The 18,136-nt window shown below is 48.2% G+C and overlaps 1 protein-coding gene across 1 annotated transcript in view; it reads right to left on the reverse strand.

Moving 5' to 3' along the window:
- Window positions 1-18,136, reverse strand: part of USP31 (ubiquitin specific peptidase 31) — a gene marked incomplete at its 5' end in the record, with an annotated part of 39,528 nt that overhangs the window by 15,948 nt on the left and 5,444 nt on the right. The window lies entirely within an intron of this gene.

Raw genomic sequence — 18,136 nt, forward strand, 5'->3', positions numbered from 1 at the left:
CCCAAGTCTCCCCCTGAAGACTTCAGAGCTGCTGCCCACCTCCCCCGACAGCCCCGAGTGGCCAGACTGCCGGACAGCAACTCCAGCCAGCCAAGGACGCCAGACTGGGAGATTTTCATCATATCCACAGCAGTGGTCCCCTACAGAGGCGGCCTCTTTTAGTAGAAAGATCTGGCACAACTAAACTGTTAAGGAAATTGAGAGGTTCCCAACTGCAATGCCCCCCCCCAAAGGGATAGAGAAGAGGAAATCAACAGCTTGAGGTCTGGAGAAGGGAGTGGGGTTGGTGAAGCCAAAGGAGCTGCTAAAATCCCACTTAAGCCAAGGAGACCAACAGCTGCACCAGGCTGGCCAAAGCAGGGCTCCTCCAGGCACAGGCAGAGCAGGGAAAGAGCAGAGAAGGCAGGCAAGGGAGAAGCCTCCTCCGACTCTGCCCTGGCCCTGATCCCCATCAGGTTGCTACCGATCTATTACTCAAAACATACTGGTAGGGGGAGGGTCCAGAGGTCCCTATTCTTGTACTAGGGCCGTGGTGGCGCAGTAGTTAGAATACAGTATTGCAGGCAAACTGCCCAAAGCCAGTTGTTCAATCCTGACTGGCTCAAGGTTGACTCAGCCTTCCATCCTTCCAAGGTCAATAAAATGAGGAGCTAGATTATTGGGGACAATATGCTGACATTTGTAAACCACCCAGAGAGTGCTATAAAGCTCTGTGGAGTGGTATATAAGTCTCAGTGTTATTGCTATGGCATAGGGCCCAGATGCTCACCAGGCTGAGCGTGTTCCCAGGCTCAGCAAAGACCAGCTTGAGGAGGAGGAGGAGGAGGAGGAGGAGGAGGAAGAGGAGGAGGAGGAGGAGGAGGAGTAACAGAGCCTGGGGCCAGAGTCAAAAGAGGAATCAGCCTAGAGTCTCTAGGTAGCCACAAATGGAGCAGCCCCTCCTGAATTCCATTGCATCAAGATAACGCTAACTTTTAGTTGAATAGATTATTGTGCATTCTTGTGTACATGTTGAGTAATAAATCAGTTTAATTGGAACTTCATGTGTGGTCCTGATCTTTCAAGCCTGACAGCTCACCCCCTGTGCCAATGGACAAAACAAGAGGAAACGCGCACACACCGAACCCTCGAGAGGTGGAGCAGGGCAGGGATGGATTTCCGAACCAGCTTGATGCCAGCTAAACCTCTTTCACCACCAACATGCATCCCCAGAGAATTGCATTCAGGGCAGAAATGCTCTGCCCCCCCCCCCCAATTGTCTGTTTCATTACTTATTTATAATGCATTTGCACTAGGAGAGAATGGCACATTCATTAATTATGAATCTGTGGCGTGAATCCTTTCTAGTGCTATGAGGCATTTGCAGCATTTCAGTAAGATATGTGCATTTAAAAGAAAAAAACCTTTGTGTTTCCTCACCGGCTCTTCTCTGCTCCTGCCTGGGGAAAACAAGGTCCCTGCTCCACTGGGCCAACATTTCTAGCCATTTCCAAGATGGAAAACAAGGATGCAGGTCCAAGAGGAAGAAAATGATTAAATACATGACCAGCAACAGGAAAAGGCAGCGAGAGAGGTGAGAGAAACCAAAACAAAGGGAAATTTCTATTCCAAAATTATTAAATCTATAAAACTGAAGTATGGGTGGTCCTCAACATATGGCAGTAAAGGAACCAGCCCATTAAGGTCATATGTCATTATGGTTGTAAAACAGGACAGTCACATGATTTGGGATAGTTTGGGAGGAGTCATTAAGCAAACACTGCAGTCATTAAGTGAACCAATGATTCATTACGGGCCTGGTTTTGCCGCACATCACAAGGGCCTGTAAAATGTTGTCACGTGACCACCGGATGCAAATGGACAAAAATGGGTCCACGTTGCTAAGAGCCTGAAGTTCAGTCACGTGACTGTCGAGGGGGCCCGAGTGTCAGAATTTCACATCCAGGTCATGAACTCCCTTTTTCAGGTCAGTCGTAACTTCGAACAATCACTTAAGTGACCAGTCGTACGTTAAGAACTACTTGTAAAATCTAATGAGGTTGCTTCCCTTGTCCTTATTTCCCAAATGCAAAATGATGCTGGGATGCCTTGGATGTGGTCCCCGACTGCGCACGGGCCCAGAGTTGATCCTGGCTTGCTCTATGCAGTGGTGGGATTCAGCCGGTTCACACCAGTTCGGGAAAACCAGTAGCTAAATGTTGTTGAGTTTGGAAAACTTCTGGAAGTCCGTTCTAGGCCTCTGAGGCCTGGAGGAGGCCTCCCAGACCTAGAACGGCCCACAGGAAGTGCGTGGATGTCACTTCCGGAAGTCCATTCTAGGCCTCGGAGGCCTCTCCCAGAGGTCATCGTGGAAGAGGCCACAGGAGCTGCCCAGCTGCTTATTCCTCCCCCCCCCCATCTTTTCACTACTGAGAGAAACGGCCATTTTCCCTCCTGCTTCAACTGTTACAGCAGGATGAGAAGACGGCATTGAGAGGCAGGGAAATGCAAGTCAGGAAAAGACAAATATGGCATCTGGTACTGTTTGAGAACAGGTTCTGGCGTTTAAACAAGGCTCCAAAGTTCAAGCGAGATCTGCCGTTGTGATACCACCACGCCACCAAGCACAGGGACCGGCTACCCCCTCCTAAAGCAGCCCAACCAGGTGACACCAGCAACAGAGAGAATCCTCCGGAGCCGCCACAGCTGCCAGCAAGCACTTTGAGGCCAACTTGGCATGGAAACATCTGGAGGGGCCCCATTGCCTGGTGTCGGCCATTTCCTCTGCCAGAGAGTCCCTCCTGCCCGGCAACCTCTTCACCACAACGCTTTGCGCCTTGCCCATCGCCTCAGCCAGCGCAGCCCCGTCTGCTCAGGGCCCGGGGGGCTTCTGGGGGCTGCTCACCCGGGGCCCAAACACAGCTCTTTCCTGCTGCCAGGCCTCCCATGGAACCAGAGGGACGCTGATGAGAAGTGAAGTGGAGAAGTGAAGTAGCCACCCCAAGCATCAGAAAGATGTCCCCCCACCCCAAAATCCACTCCCCCATTGAAAAAAAACGTTACTAGAGCATTCTGAGTTCTTTCTCTCCCTTCTGCTGAATCTGCCTGAAGAAAACAGTGGCAGAAGAGCGAGACACAAAGAGCACCCAGCAGCGAGATCCCGGTTGACAATGAGGCCTCCCAGGCCCATCTCACCACGCCAGCCTCCATTTTGGCTTCATCCACACGTGGCAGGAAAGCTGTGAGAACAAAGCCACGACTGCACGCAACCAGGAAGTCCACTGACATTCTGAGTCGTCTTCAAAGAGCTGCAAACGAATCCAGAGTTCGGATCGGATACTTCAGATTGGCTGAAAGATCTGATGCAAAGACCATTGCATTGCCAAAACTGCACCATACTCCGAGCAAAGCAGGGTGGTGGCCTCGTTATCCTTTAGGGCTGCTTCTCTTCAACTGGAGCTGGGGCTTTTGTGAAGGTGGAGGGAATTATAAACACTTCCAAATATCAGTCAATTTTGGAACCAAAATTTCAGGCCTCTGCTAAAATGCTGAAGATGGAATTTTATCATAAAACACAACGGCCTAAACTAAAGCATACCTCCAAATCAACAAAAGCAGGACTTCACCAGAAGGAGATCAAAGTTTCAAAATGGCCCGGCCAGAGTCCGGACCTAAATCCAACTGGAAAACTATGGGGTGACCTGAAGAGGGCTGTGCACAGGAAAAGCCCCCCCCCCAATCTGACAAATTTGGAGCATTTCTCAAGGAAAAGTGGGCAAAGATTCCTGAGGCAAGATGTGCCACACAGACAGGCTCTTACCCCACAAGACTGAACGCTATCATAAAATCAAAAGGTGCTTCAACAAAGTAATAGTTTAAAGGTGTGCACACTTAAGCAAGCATGTTATTGAATGTTTATTATTATTTCCCTCCTGAAAGATTTCAGATTATTTTTCAATTGAATTGTACAGCTTATATGTTATATTAAAGATGGGGGAAAAACTGAAGTTATTTATCTTGATCTGATTTTTTTACATCTCAAAAACCTGGCATTTTAGCAGGGGTGTATAGACTTTTGATATCAATCAATTAGAATAGAGCTGGAAGGGACCTTGCTGGTCTTCCTAGTCCAACCCTCTGCTCAAGCAGGAGACCTTATACCTGGGTGGTTGTCCAGTCTCTTCTTAAAAGCCTCCAGGGATGAAGCACCCACAACTTCTGACGGCAAGTTGTTCCACTGGTTGATTGTCCTCACCATTAGGAAGTTTATCCTTAATTCCAAGTTGCTTCTCTCCTTGATTAGTTTCCATCCATTGTTTCTTGTCCTACTCTCTGGTGCTTTAGAGAATAATTTGACGCCTTCTTCTTTGTGGCAGCCCCTCAAATACTGGAATACTGCTATCATATCCTTATCTCTAGACTGGCCATACCCAATTCCTGCAACCATCCTTCATAGGTTTTGGTCTGCAGACCCATTAATCATCTTACTTGCTCTTCTTTGCACTTTTTCCCAGTCTCAACATCTTTTTTGTAATGTGGTGATGAAAACTGGACGTAGTATTCCAGGTGTGGCTTTACTAAGACTTTAAAAAGCAGTATTAATATTTCACGTGACTTTGATTCTATGCCTCTGTTTATACAACCAAGGATTCTATTAGCTTTCTTGGCTGCTGTTTAAGGGATCGTCGACTAGGACTCCAAGGTCCCTCTCACAGTTACTGTTTTTGAGCCAGGTTTTTCCTAATCTGTACTTGTACCTTCTGTTTTTCCTGCCCAGGTGTAAAACCTTGCTTTCCTCCACATTAAATTTCATGTTGTTCGATCGGGCCCATTGTTCACGTCTGTCAAGATCTTTTTGGATCCTGAGCTGGGATGTTGGCTATCCCTGCCAGCTGAGTATCACCTGCAAATTTGATGAGTCCCCTTCTGTTCCTTCATCTAAGTCATTTATGAAGATATTGAAGAGTACTGGGCCTAAGATCCAGTTAAGTGCTTTTCTTAACCATTTTCTTAACCATTTGGTGCGGGGATAGAAATATTTCATAACCCATTTCTTTCAAAAAAAAAATTCCAGCCATTTATTTCTAGTGGAAAATCCAATCATCTTTCACTGCTTTTCTTAGCTGGGCTTTCATAGCGCAGCCAACATTACAAGAGAGAAGTGAAGGTGCACCAACCTAGCATTTTGTGTGTGCTTCTAGAACAGTGACAGCAAACCCATGACATGATGTAGTAGTGGGTGACACACTAGTGTTCACCAAGATCAGTAACAACTGTTCTCAAAAATATTTTCGGAGGTTGTGGAAGCCACATGAGAATGAAGTGGCCCACGGACTCACCAGAAGTCACCCGAGGGGGCTGCGCTCTCACACGGTCTCCGGAGCGTCTAAAAACTGCCAAGGACAGATCGTGCTTTGCACGGTTTTCAGAGGTGGAAGAGCATTTGCTGAGGCCACTTCCTAAGCAAAGCCCTCAGGTGACCTGGGGCAGCCTCAGGTGGGCCGCAGGGCCTGTCCCTGAGAGAGAGCGAGCAGCAGCAGCTGAAGGGAAGCAGCGCAGGGCAGATCCTGAGGAGTCCCGCCTGGGGGGGGGCAATTACCTCCTTCCCCAAAGGCCCCTCGGGACGTAGCACAGGGGGGTGGCCTTTTGGAGTGGCAGCAGTGGCGCCAGTGCTGACCCTCAGGCCCGGCCTCAGGGCTGCCACCAAGGGCCGCCATTCAGGGTGGCCTAGATATGGGAGGGGGAGACAGAGCACTGTTTCTCTTTTATGAGGTTGTAATGTGCCAGCAAAGTCAAGTCAGGCATTGTCTGGATTTTGACACAAAAGGTCTGCCGTGACTGCATGAGAGGGAAGAACAAGCGGGGTCAATCACCTTCCTTCTGCAGCTGCCAGAGCTACCTTGGAGGGGGAGCTGACCCCCCACCGCTTGCTTTGCTTTCGGCCTTTTGAAGAACAACAGGGCATCAGGCCCTGGTCCAGGGGGGCTGTGGGGGATCCGGTCTTCCGTAGTGGGTGTGCAAGGATCTGTCAGGATTCAGCGGGGGCGGAGAGACTATCCACACTACAGCTCCCCTGTTGTGGACAGAGGCAGTTGTGGGGAGGGGGGAGCAAAACATTGGAAGTCAAAGTCTGGGTGGTCCCTAAGGCCCAGCTCAGAAAGCCTGAGGCTGCCCTGGCCCAAGGTGGTCTCCATCAGGGTGACTGCAGTAGGACAAGCATGAACGCCCACTGCCAACAAGGCACGATGCTTCCTCTCTTAAAGAGAGGGCAGGAAGGTGCGTTTTTAAATCCACTTGACCTCTGCTAGACTGAAATTTTCCACGCCTTCTCTCCCTGCGCTGGCTGGAGAGAGGCCGTGCGCACCCTGCCAAATGCAAAAAGGGTTTCTAGCGACACAAAGACTGCAAACGCTCAGTGGAGGCAAGGGAGAGAAGGCCTGGCTGCCTCTGCTCCAGGCTCCTGAAACCCTCCGCCCTGCCCTACCACCCCAGCCTTCCTTCCCCACTGAGCTGTCGCATCAAGATAAATAGAACCTGCCTGGTTGTAAACCAGGCAGCACTTGATTTTCCAAGGAAGAAGCTGTTGAGATGCCAGCCTCAACAGGGTCAGAGACCCAGAACCTCTTCTTGGGTTATGGAAAGAAAAATGCTCCTCTCAAGTGCTGAAGAGCAAACATTGACAGTGGCCATAATGGCTGGCTTTGGCACAGAAAGGCCTTTCAGCCGCACGGGGGTGTGGGGGACACGGATGAAGGCTTAAGAGGAGGATGGCAGGCATGGTCTCCCCACACCCCATCCATGCTGCCCCCCCCTTCTCTCTCACGCGCGTTGATTTCACACTTTCAGCTGAGCCTTCTTCCAAGAGCCCCCAGGAAAACCTCGCTGTGGGAGGAATGGCTGAGAGACACCCCCCGACCCAAAGCCACAGAAGGGACATTCTGCAAGGCCTTAAAATGAACAGGTGCAGAAGGGGAGGCTAAGAAGATAGGGGCCACTCTGCTGCTACCAAAAGTTAAATAAGCACAACAACAACAACACCAGAATATGCCACTACTAGTTGGGGGAGCAACGCCACTGCCCCCTCCACACACACACACTTTAACACACTTTTTTTAAAAATCCCATGTATATCCCGCGCTTCTCCGAAGACTCAGGGCGGCTTACAATCTAAGAAGCACAAATCAATGTGCTTAGCAATAGCCTTCATTCTATGTGTATGCCTGCTTATTAGGGCTTATGTTCCAAGTAAGAAGCTGTTGACAGGCCAGCCTCAACAGGGTCAGAGACTGTTAAAATACCCAGAACCTCTTCTTGGGTTATGGAAAGAAAAATGCTCCTCTCTAGTGTTCAAGTGCTACTAGTTGGGGGAGCAACGCCACTTCCCGCTCCACACACACACTTTTAACACACTTTAACAGCTATATAAGTAACCTCAGATTTGGGGTTGGCACTTGGCGCACAAAGCGTATTGTCAGAACTTAAACACTCTCAGGTCACGAGAGGGATGCACCCAAGGACTGTCCCACCACAGCCAGATTGTCCTGACTAGTTCTGCCTTGGTGGCCCAGTGCTTGGAATTCAGTATTGTAGGCTGACTCTGCTCACTGCCAGCAGTTCGATCCTGACCGGTTCAAGGTTGACTCAGCCTTCCATCTTTGCGAGGTCGGTAGAATGAAGACCCAGATTGTTGGGGGGGGGGGGAGGGCGGGCAATAGGCTAACTCTGTAAACCACAGAAACGGATGTAAATCATTGTGGAGTGATATATGTCTAAGTGTTGTTATTATTACTGCCACCACCATGGAACTTACATTTTTATGTCCAACCAAATCCACCTCCTTGCAATTTAGATCACAATTTCATGCCTTCTGAAGCACTTCTGAACAACTCTACATCTGTTCGGAAGCAGCTATTGCGTCACCCTAAACTATTCTCTTCTCCTGACTGAATATACCCAATAATTCCCCAACTGTTCCTCAGAGGTTTTTCTCCTTCCAGACCTCTTACCACTTTGCTCCAGTTTGTCAGGGTCCTTGCCAAGATGTACGGCCCAGAGCTGAATGGTGTGTGTGAATTCTGATCAATGCAGGGTGGAGCGGAACAGAGGCTTCTCTTAATTTTGACATTAGATTTTTCTATTATTGTGGCCTAGGGTTTGGGGGTAGGGGGGGGTTGGCTATTGGTGGTGTTGTTGTTGTTGTTTTGCTTGTTTGCTTTGCAGCTGCATGGTCACCTTGGCTTGAATTCCTTTCTGCATCTACTGCCATCCAGGTTGGGCTCCCCCTTCCCAGCTCTGGCCTTGGATCTACCCAAACACAAGATACCCGTCTCTGTTGAAATCCATGTTGCTGCTTTCTGCCCATTGTTCCAGTTTGTCAAGATCCCCCTGAAAGTTGATTCTGTCCTCTGAGAGGTCCCCTACTAGCTTCCTCCATCTTTGCATCATTTGCAAATAGAAAAACTGTATTTTCTTACCCCTCAGCCAAGTCATTTCCAACCACACGGAACAGGGCCCGCAATACACCCCATTTCTCTTCAACCTAACGAGGAGCCGCTAACGTACATTTGCTAAGTGCCCACCTGAGGGCGCCCCAGGTGGTCATTCTCTCCATTAGAAGCCCAGGGGAAAGGAGTCTCTTGCTGATCGTGGCCTCTGCTACTTTCCCCGGTCAACTAAACGGATCGACCCGTCATAAATGTAGATCAGGTCAGTTTGACATGGCTTAATTATGCCAAGCCATGAATCAGCATGGCTAAATTTATTTATTTATTTATTTATTTATTTATTTATTTATTTATTTACTTACTTACTTACTTACTTACTTACTTACTTACTTACCTACCACATTTCTATACTGCCCATCACCCTTCCCTGCCTCTGGGCAGTTTACAGTAAAATGATATAAAAGCTATAGTTAAAAACAAAGCTGAAAATCAGACTACACTATAGATAAAAGATAAAATAACTGCAAAGTTAAAAAGGCCCAGGGAACGCCTTCAGACAAAGGCTCCCGGGCTGATGACTTAATTATCTGTTCCAGGCTTCTGCCCCACAGCAACATCTAGGGCACAAGTCTGCAATTACCCAGGTCTGCTCTTCTTGGGTGGACTGGAACAGCTTCCCTTCTGGAAAATGGCCTCCCTCCCTCCCTCCCTCCCTTCCTTCCTTCCTCTACCAATATAGCCAAAAAGGCCTGCTGTTACCTTTAGCTTTTCTTGCAGGCTAAATTTCTTTTCTACTTTAGCTTTCCCGACTTCCTTCTTCCAGCTTTTATGTTGACAGGCTTCTTTGGAGACTTTAGGTAAAGGTCAAGGTTCCCCCGCACATGCGTGCTAGTCGTTTCCGACTCTAGGGGCCGGTGCTCATCTCCGTTTCAAAGCCGAAGAGCCGGCGCTTGTCCGAGGACGTCTCCGTGGTCATGTGGCCTGCATGACTGGATGCCAAAGGCGCACGGAACGCTGTTACCTTCCCACCGGAGTGGTCCCTATTTTTCTACTTGCACTTTTACGTGCTTTCGAACTGCTAGGTTGGCAGAAGCTGGGACGAGTAACAGGCGCTCACTCTGTTACGCGGCACTCGGGATTCGACCTGTCAAACTGCCGACCTTCTGATCGACAAGCTCCGCGTCCTAACCCACTGAGCAACTTTACCCATGTTCAATTCCTAGGCATGCCCTTTAAAACGCTCAACTCAGGGGAGCGCTTGCTTCCCGCGTGTTGTGGACCATACCCCAGTAACACCCAGGCCAAGCTTCCCCATCCTTCCCCATATGCTAAGATACCAGAACCATGGATTCGCCAAGGTGGAATGGGGGGGGGGGGAGAGAACAGTCAGAGACCCACAGTCACTGCTAAATCTTGTGCTACCAAACACCTCCAGAAAAGAAAATGTCTTGAAATATCTGGCACCTTCTGCAGCCTCCACCTCCTTTTTTTTTTAGTTTCTGAGTGTTGGTTTACATCTTGTGACGGCAGCCATCTCTCCCTGCCCTGCTGCTGAAAGCCCTTCCCTCCCAAGGGCAGGAAGAAAGCAGGCAAGAAAGCAGGTCAAAGTGGCTGGGAGGCCTCCAAGGTCTGGGGGGGGGAGGCAACCTCGGCTCTTTTATGACTCGTGGACTTCAACTCCCAGAATTCCTGAGCCGGCATGGCTCAGCATGGAAACCTGTCCCTTTTCCCTCAGCATGGCTGGCTCAGGAATTCTGGGAGTTGAAGTCCACGAGTCATAAAAGAGCCAAGGTTGCCTACCCCTGGCCTAGGTTGTGTTACATTTAAAAAAAATAGTTTACAACAACTGGGAATGTGGACAAATTGTGCAGCAAACGTACATTTCTCCACTTAAACTTTGTTTCACCAGTGGTAACTTCAAGATGGATTAAATTTCCGAAGTAGTAGCGACTTAGCTACTGTGATTGGCTTGACCGGACTGAAGAACTGTGTTCTCTCAAACAGTTCCTTGACAAGTTCCTTCTCTTGTCGCTGCTGAAGGCCTTCCAAAGCCAACCAATGATCAGACACAGCCCCTTCCTAGAGAACATGCTCAAACAAGGACACGGCCAGGTAGAAGATCAGTATCAGGAACTCTATGATGGACACGTAAGAACAACTTTCTTTAAAAAAACCTGCTCTCTTTCCTACAATACGCCCCAAGGCTGTACAATTACACACAACACCATAGAGGCAGTGCGGCTGAATTAAAAATAAAATTAACCAGACCCTTGGGCATCCTGCTGGTTCATCTTGGTAGGAAGAAGGTCCCTGCAAAACAAGTTCTCTCAGAGACAGTCAAATGCATCCTTGGTGCTGGATGGATGGATGCACAGAGACTCTGCTGAGGATGGAGGAGGTCACTAGGCCAACCCACACTGGTGCCGTTTAGGGCACCATGTCTAAATAACCCCAGAAATATCTTCTGGAATCAACTTTTCGAAGAAGGATCAGAGCCAAACTATGTTCCACTCCTTTTCCAGTCATTTCCGAAAGGTGTCATGCCTGCAATCAACAGCTGTTGAGAAGCCCTGTTCTCAACTTCCCTCCGTCAGAGCAGAAAAACCAAACGGGGAGAAACCTCCATCTTCCCACTATCAAGTTCCACCCAGCCAATCGCCACTTTCGTACATCCGTTCAGCATTCTCACAGAATCATCTGACTTAAAGGCAAAGCGTTTGTGCCAGCCAAACGTCTCTGGGGACGGGAGTCAGACTGTTCCAGGCAGAGCCGCTTCTCCATGAGACCCGTCAGTTGAGGATCCTTCTAGATCCAGTTTGGTCAATGGCACAGCAAGCGACCTCTGCGTCAGGAAGCGTTTGTCATCAGATAACGTTGACTTCTTTCTTGTGGCTTCTCCTAGGCCAGGGGTAGGAAAACCTCGGCTCTTTTATGACTCGTGGACTTCAACTCCCAGAATTCCTGAGCCAGCATAGCTGACGTTACAAAGTTGGCCCGGGGTTTTCTTGTAAAGTTGTAAACAGCTTCTAGAATTGGGCAATATTTTTATTAGCACCACTTTAAATAGCTTGTCACGTGTGGTCAAACAACTTGCTTTTTTCTTTTTTCTTTACTTCTTCAGGTGATATGTTACACAAAGTCATGAGATACGGAGAAAAGCGGCAGGTTTCCATTTTCAGAGCAGGGATGACATCAAGTCCACTTGTCACCGACTAATGCACCTCGAAGCTGCCAATCTCACGGCTGGGCTCCTGCGTTCTCTTGCTTCTTCCCCACACCCTCCTTCCACTTCTTAGTCTCTTTCTTTATATTTCCTGTTTCCAAACCACCCACCTCCCTGAGAGGGGAGTTGCCGTTGAATAGTTCTGGATAGCTCAAAATGAAGCTTTGATCGTCATTCGGTAAATGCATTGCCGTGACTTATCCCTCCTCCTCGTTACAGCGTTTCCTCCTTTATTATCTTTTTATTTTACAGTCACCACTAAGTAATGACACGTGGGGAAGATATAGGATAGCACATACAGTGGGTTAGCATAGGAGCATGATTCATTTATTTCTACAATATTCTACCAATACTAGCCTGCCACAGCCTTAAAAATTATTCTAAGCCTTTTTCCTCAATAAGGGCAGCTATTCCCAGGCCTGTCCTTCCATTTGTACCCCCAAACCCCTCTCCCCACTGACCTAACAGAGGGATCCAATGCAGGTAGTCCTCGGCGTACAACAGTTCACTTAGCGACTGTTCGAAGTTACATTAGCACTGAAAAAAGTGTCTTATGACCATTGCATCATCCCCAGGGTCACGCGATTTACATTTGGACGCTTGGCAACTGACTCATATTTATGACGGGGTCAGGTGATCCCCTTTTGTGACCTCCTGATCAGAAAAGTCAATGGGGAGACCAGATTCATTTAACAACCGTGTTCCTAATTTAACAACTGCAGTGATTCACTTAACAAATGTGGTAAGAAAAATCGTAAAATGGGGGAAAAAACTCACTTAACTAATTTCTTAGCAACATATATTTTGGGCTCAATTGTGGTCGTAAGTGGAGGACTACCTGTATTGCCACCTTCTGACTGGCCATCCCATTACTCGGTTTTCCCAGGTTCTCAGGTTTTGCTACAATGGCTGCAACTGCTTCTACTGTAAAGACTGGGAAGTGTAATCCAAAGTCTTGAGGAAGGTGGTGTGCTTATCTAACCCCACAAGCTACACTGAATCTGAAGAGTCCGCCATCACCTCAGCCTATTCAACCTCCCCTCAGTCTGCGGCCCTCTAATCCTCCCATCACCCTTAGCCCACACTGGGCTCAGACCTATAACAACGCTTATTACCATTTCAGATGGGGGAGGAGGAGGAGGAGGAGGAGGAGGAGGAGGAGGAGGAGGAGGAGGAGGAGGAGGAGGAGGCCCTGCTTGGAGATGGTGGGACAGTATCAGGTGATGGGGAAAGGGGAGAGTACCTCAACTCTCGTTTCCTTTGCTCTTCTCCCCACACAGGAACTGCGTTCAAATGGGCCCGTGCAGAACTGTAAACCGCCCTGAGTCCTTTGGGAAAGGGCGGTATATAAATGTAATAAATAAATAAATAAATAACTAGTAAGAAAAGGGACAGCCAAGGGGAGATCAGGGTATTCCTGCCAACCACTAATGGAATGGGGAGGGGTCAGAGTTAATAGAGGAGAGAAACGAGGGAAGTTCAGTTGGACATTAGCTGTTCATGGGAACTGCCTGCCTCAGTTTCTCTCTTGGAGGCACTGACACATGTCAGGGAGAGGGCAACGGCAGATTCCACCCTTCACAGACGAATAGTTGCTTTTTTTCAGTGAGTTTTGGGCTTGGCAGAACAGCTCAATAAACCAGGGAACCCCACCTTCCCCAATTGTCCCAGTAATTCTTCTTCTCAGTTCTTGGGGTGAAGCTTGAGAAGGATGCTGCATACCCCCATAAAGGAAGATTGTTGTGCTGGGGTGAGAAAAGAGCTGAGGAATAGGGAAGAACTACGCCTGTCTGTGTGGAGACCTGATTTCCCCAATCTCTGCCAAAAGGAAACTGGGTTTTATTCACGAATAGAAGCAAGCAATAAATATGAACAGCGGCAACAACGAAGACTCCGTGCTGCACAAATGGCACCAAGCTGTCAGCCCATTTAATGCCTAAGACCTCCGTATTTCTAATCTGTACAAATTTCTTGCATTTCCAACTGCTGACTCAAAACCAAAGAGTATAGGAAAATATGCTCTAAGAGAAATTAAAATCTTTTGTAATAGAGATTAACCCCGGCACTGGCAGTTCAGATCTGTACGAAGGATTTTCCATGCAGGAACCTTATGGAAGTTATAAACCAGGACAGAATTTTAAAAATGAAGCATCTGTGGCTTCCTAGGTCCTTTAGTCCTAAGGGAGCTGCAGACCCTCCTTGCTTCAGGAAGAGAAGAACAGGATCGCTTCCGTAGCCAAAGGTTTAGCAAGAACAAGGCGACCGAAACAGGGTGAGGTAGCCCAAACCCAGCCAGACCCTTTTCAAACCTGACTTGGGTTTTGGCAATACCGGAAGAATCAGGTACCCACTGATGGGAAGGTACCTTCCTCTTGGTTCACTTCGCAACCCTGCTAACTTAACTTCTCTAATGGCAAAGAGAACCAGGAACTAGAACTGGAGGACACATCTGTGTTTGGATGAAAGAATCCAGCTGTCCTAGGACTTCTGCAAGCATTAAAAGGTTAGTCTGTGTAACACAGGAAGTCCTCCACTTATGTCCAAATGGAGCCCAAAATTTCTGTTACTAAGCAAGACAAATGTTGTGAGCTTTGTCCCATTTTACAACCTTTCTTGCCAGAGTTATTAAGTGAATCACTGCAATTATTAGGTAAATCTGGCTCCCCCATTGACTTTGCCTGTCAGGAGGTTGCAAAAGGGGATCACGTGATCCTGGGACGCTGCAACCGTCATAAAGGTGAGTCAGTTGCCAAGCATCTGAATTTTGATCATGTGACCCTGACGATGCTGCAATGGTCATAAGTGTGAAAAACAATCACTTTTTTCAGTGCCGTTGTAACTTCAAACAGTCACTATATGAACTGTTGTAAGTTGAGGACTACCTGTATAGGAAGAAAGACCAAATGTAGAGTAAAACTGCTTCCTAGTCACGAGCCTCAGTGTTTTATTATTTAACTCAATGGGTGTGCATGGCCGCCACACCAAATAAGCGACTCTGTGTGGCCAATCACAAAATCAGCCAACCTCCCAAAAAATACAAAATGCAAAATAAATAGGCAAGGCAACTTCCGGACCCCAAACGGGCACTTCGATTTCCATCCCCAGTGACAAACATGAGCAACTCTTCGGGGCCCCGTGAAAAGCCAAGTGGGACCCATATGACCCCTGGGGGTGGGGGGGAAGGATGCTCCACAGGGAGGCGCAGAGGAAAGACCTTCGTTCTGAATGGGTGGGACCCATGGCTGGCCTCTCCTGCCAGACCAGATGGGAAGGATACACAACCAGGCAGAGGGAGTCTCACAAACCATCTGCCCCCTGCCACAAAGGCTTCATAGGGGACCACCAGCCCCTTGCATTGAACCTGGGAGCGCACCGGCAAACAATGCAGCTCACAAAGCAAATGTGTAACAAGCGAAGCTTGAGAAACACCCACAACCACCCACGTCATTGCATCTTGTACCAGCTGCAGCTTCAGGATGCTCTTCAAGGTCGGCCCTATGTAGAACACATCACAGCAGTCCACCTGGAAGGCGACTACAGTGTGGGGGACCATGAGCAGAGCCTCTTGGTCCAGGGAAGGGCGAAATGGGAACACAATATGAGCTTCTGCAAAGGTTCTTCTACTCGCAATAGCTACCTGTTCTTTGAACAGGAGCCGCAGGTCCAGGAAGGACTTGAGGAAATTGTGCACCTGCCATATTTGGGGGAGTGGGGCCACATCCAGAGCCAAAGATGGAAATTCCATGGAATCAGCAAGCCATCAACCCAAAGCAGCGTTCGGCTTATTCTTCCTGCCCCTACAGCCTCCAGACAGAACCTAATCATCAGAATAGAATACAGCTGGAAGGGACCTCGGAGGTCTTCTAGTCCAGCCTGCTGCTCAAGCAGGAGACCCTATATCAGACATGTCAAACACAAGGCCCGGGGGCCAGATCAGGCCCGCGAAGTGGTTTCATGTGGCCCGCGAAGCCATCCTGGAAACAGTGAGGGAACGGCCCCCACTGCCTTGGCCCTGGCCCAGAGACCCTCCTCCTGCCAGAGACCCTCAGATCTGTCCCACTCCTGCCCAGGCCCCCATAGGCACCCTTGATGCGAACAATGTAGAGCTGGCCATGCCCACCCAGGCCATACGCACTCTAGCCACGCCCACCCAGTAGGCCACGCCCACCCTGGCCATACCTACCCGGCCCCCTGAGGGCAACCGCAGTGCTGATGCGGCCCTCAATGAAATTGAGTTTGACACCCCTGCCCTATATCATTTCAGAGAAGTCTCTTCTAAAAATCCTCCGTGGCATCACTCAGCCAGCCAGTGACAGAAAGTTGGAGATCATCAGGAAGTTGATGACACCTCACTCAGTGTCTTCAGATGACCTCACCCAGCAACCCCAGGTTGAAGGCAGGTTGAGGTTGAAGACCGTAAGTCTGGGGAACTCCACTGCCTACCTAGCCAGTCCAGGGGTCAGCCTGGGAGGTTGTTACGCAGCACTGAGTCTGGGACAATAAAATCAATTGGGATTGTTGATTCCTAAAGCCCAGCTTATAAATAGCTTCTCAGAACCAGTCAACCACAAAGCAGTGCCTCCAAATGTCCCTGAGGTAAAACCCTGCCCCTGTCCTGGGACCTCGGTGCCACATTCAAAACATTTCTGCCCAGGTCTCCTGAAGGCCTGGTAAAGGATACAAATCCAAGTGACCCAATCTGAAGGATCCCCAAATTCACTGTCCATCTATTCTACCCACAGACCCTCACAACACCCTAAAAATACAACCACCGTAGCCCACTCACTCACAGCCAAACTCAGCATCCAATGAAACAAAAAGAAGTGATCGACTAACTGAACCAATGTGAATTGTGCAAAGAATCTGTTGCAAAGATAAAAGGGGTCAAGCACCTGGAAGGGTAGTCTAAATGCACACATCTTATATCTGCATTCGTTTATTTAATGATCATTTCCAATTACGCTCAGGGTGGATAATAATCGATGATTTTTTTAAGAAAATCAAAAAAATCAATTTCTTTTATTTAAATCGGATTTTTTTATCAAATTTATTTTAATAAAATGCTTTTGTAGTAAAAATCTATCTAAAGATAGTTTTCTATTTAAGATATATTAATAATGTAGTTTATTCAGCATGAAATGGAGCTTAGTTATGTAGCATGAGGCTGTATATCCTGCAATATTTACATTTTTGATAAACTCATTCAATGAATCCAAGCTCTGCAAGCTTAGATAACATGCACTGCATTGATGCATTCACACAATTTCACAGTAACCATGAGATAAATCATAAAACAAAATTCAGGAATATTCCTTTATCCCATTGTTTTGCAAATCTATGTACACTACAAACTGTATGATTGAAGGGAAATGTATCTGTACCAGGCTCTGAGAGTTTTAATTAAATAAAAGAATTTGAGTAGTTCTTCAACTATGTGTGATTATTAACCTAAAATCGGTTCTGATGTCGCTGTTTTACTAACCTGACAGCTTATTGCTCTAAATAGCAAACCTTCATTTTGTTTGCAAGTAATAATATTAAAGATTCTAACTACCAGCAAGAATGAGTCCTTACATTTAAAGAGCACCTGTCATTTCAGATCCATCGTGGCAGCGCCCGTTAGCGGGCATCCACTGTCCTGCTGCCCGCCACGTCCCTCACCTTGTTGGGTCACTGCCGCATCTCCAGCCGCCCCTTTAAAGGGACTGTCAGTGAGTCAACGGCAGGTCAGAGAAGGAGCCACTGCTGGACAGAGATGACAGTTGCTCTTTAAAAATTATGATCTAAATCGAGTTGATTTAAATCAAGCCTTTTTACTAGTGATTCAAATCATGATTTAAATCAAGTTGATTCAAATCCACCCTGATTACACTATTAAGGATGGCCCTAAGTGTTTTTTATGAAGCAAGCAAAATACTGTAATGCTGAATTGCTGCATAATACTAGAGTCTACTTTTAACAGAATAAAAGAAAAACAGCATTGGAAAGGACATTGGAGGTCTTCTAGTTTAACCCCACCCCACCCCACCAGCTCAAACAGGAAACTATACCAGGGCTTTTCAACCGGTGGTACGGGTACCACCTGTGGTACATGGCACCTGGCAGGTGGTACGCAACCATCCTGGAAAAGTGATAGTGGGGGAGGGGAATGAGCTGAACCGGTGGCAGCACTGCACAAGCCTGAGTGAGAGACGGCTGGAGCTGCAGGGCTGTCAGGGCTCAGCGGAAGCGCCAGGATCAGCGCGGGGATCCAGCTGGAGCTCGGTGCTGATCCTGGCGCTTCTGCTGAGCCCAAAAGAAGCGCCGATCAGCTGGAATGTTGCAGCATCTCCAGGGTATTGTGATGTACATTCAGATGCTTGGCAACTGATTCATATTTATGACGGTCACAGTGTCCCAGGGTCAGGTGAAGTGACCAAAACCTGCTGCAACCACCCAGCAGAGGGGGGAGGAATAAAAACCAAACACCCCCCCACCCCACCCCCGCTGC

Source organism: Vipera ursinii (assembly GCF_947247035.1).
Source record: "Vipera ursinii genome assembly, chromosome: 13".
NCBI lineage: Eukaryota > Metazoa > Chordata > Lepidosauria > Squamata > Viperidae > Vipera > Vipera ursinii.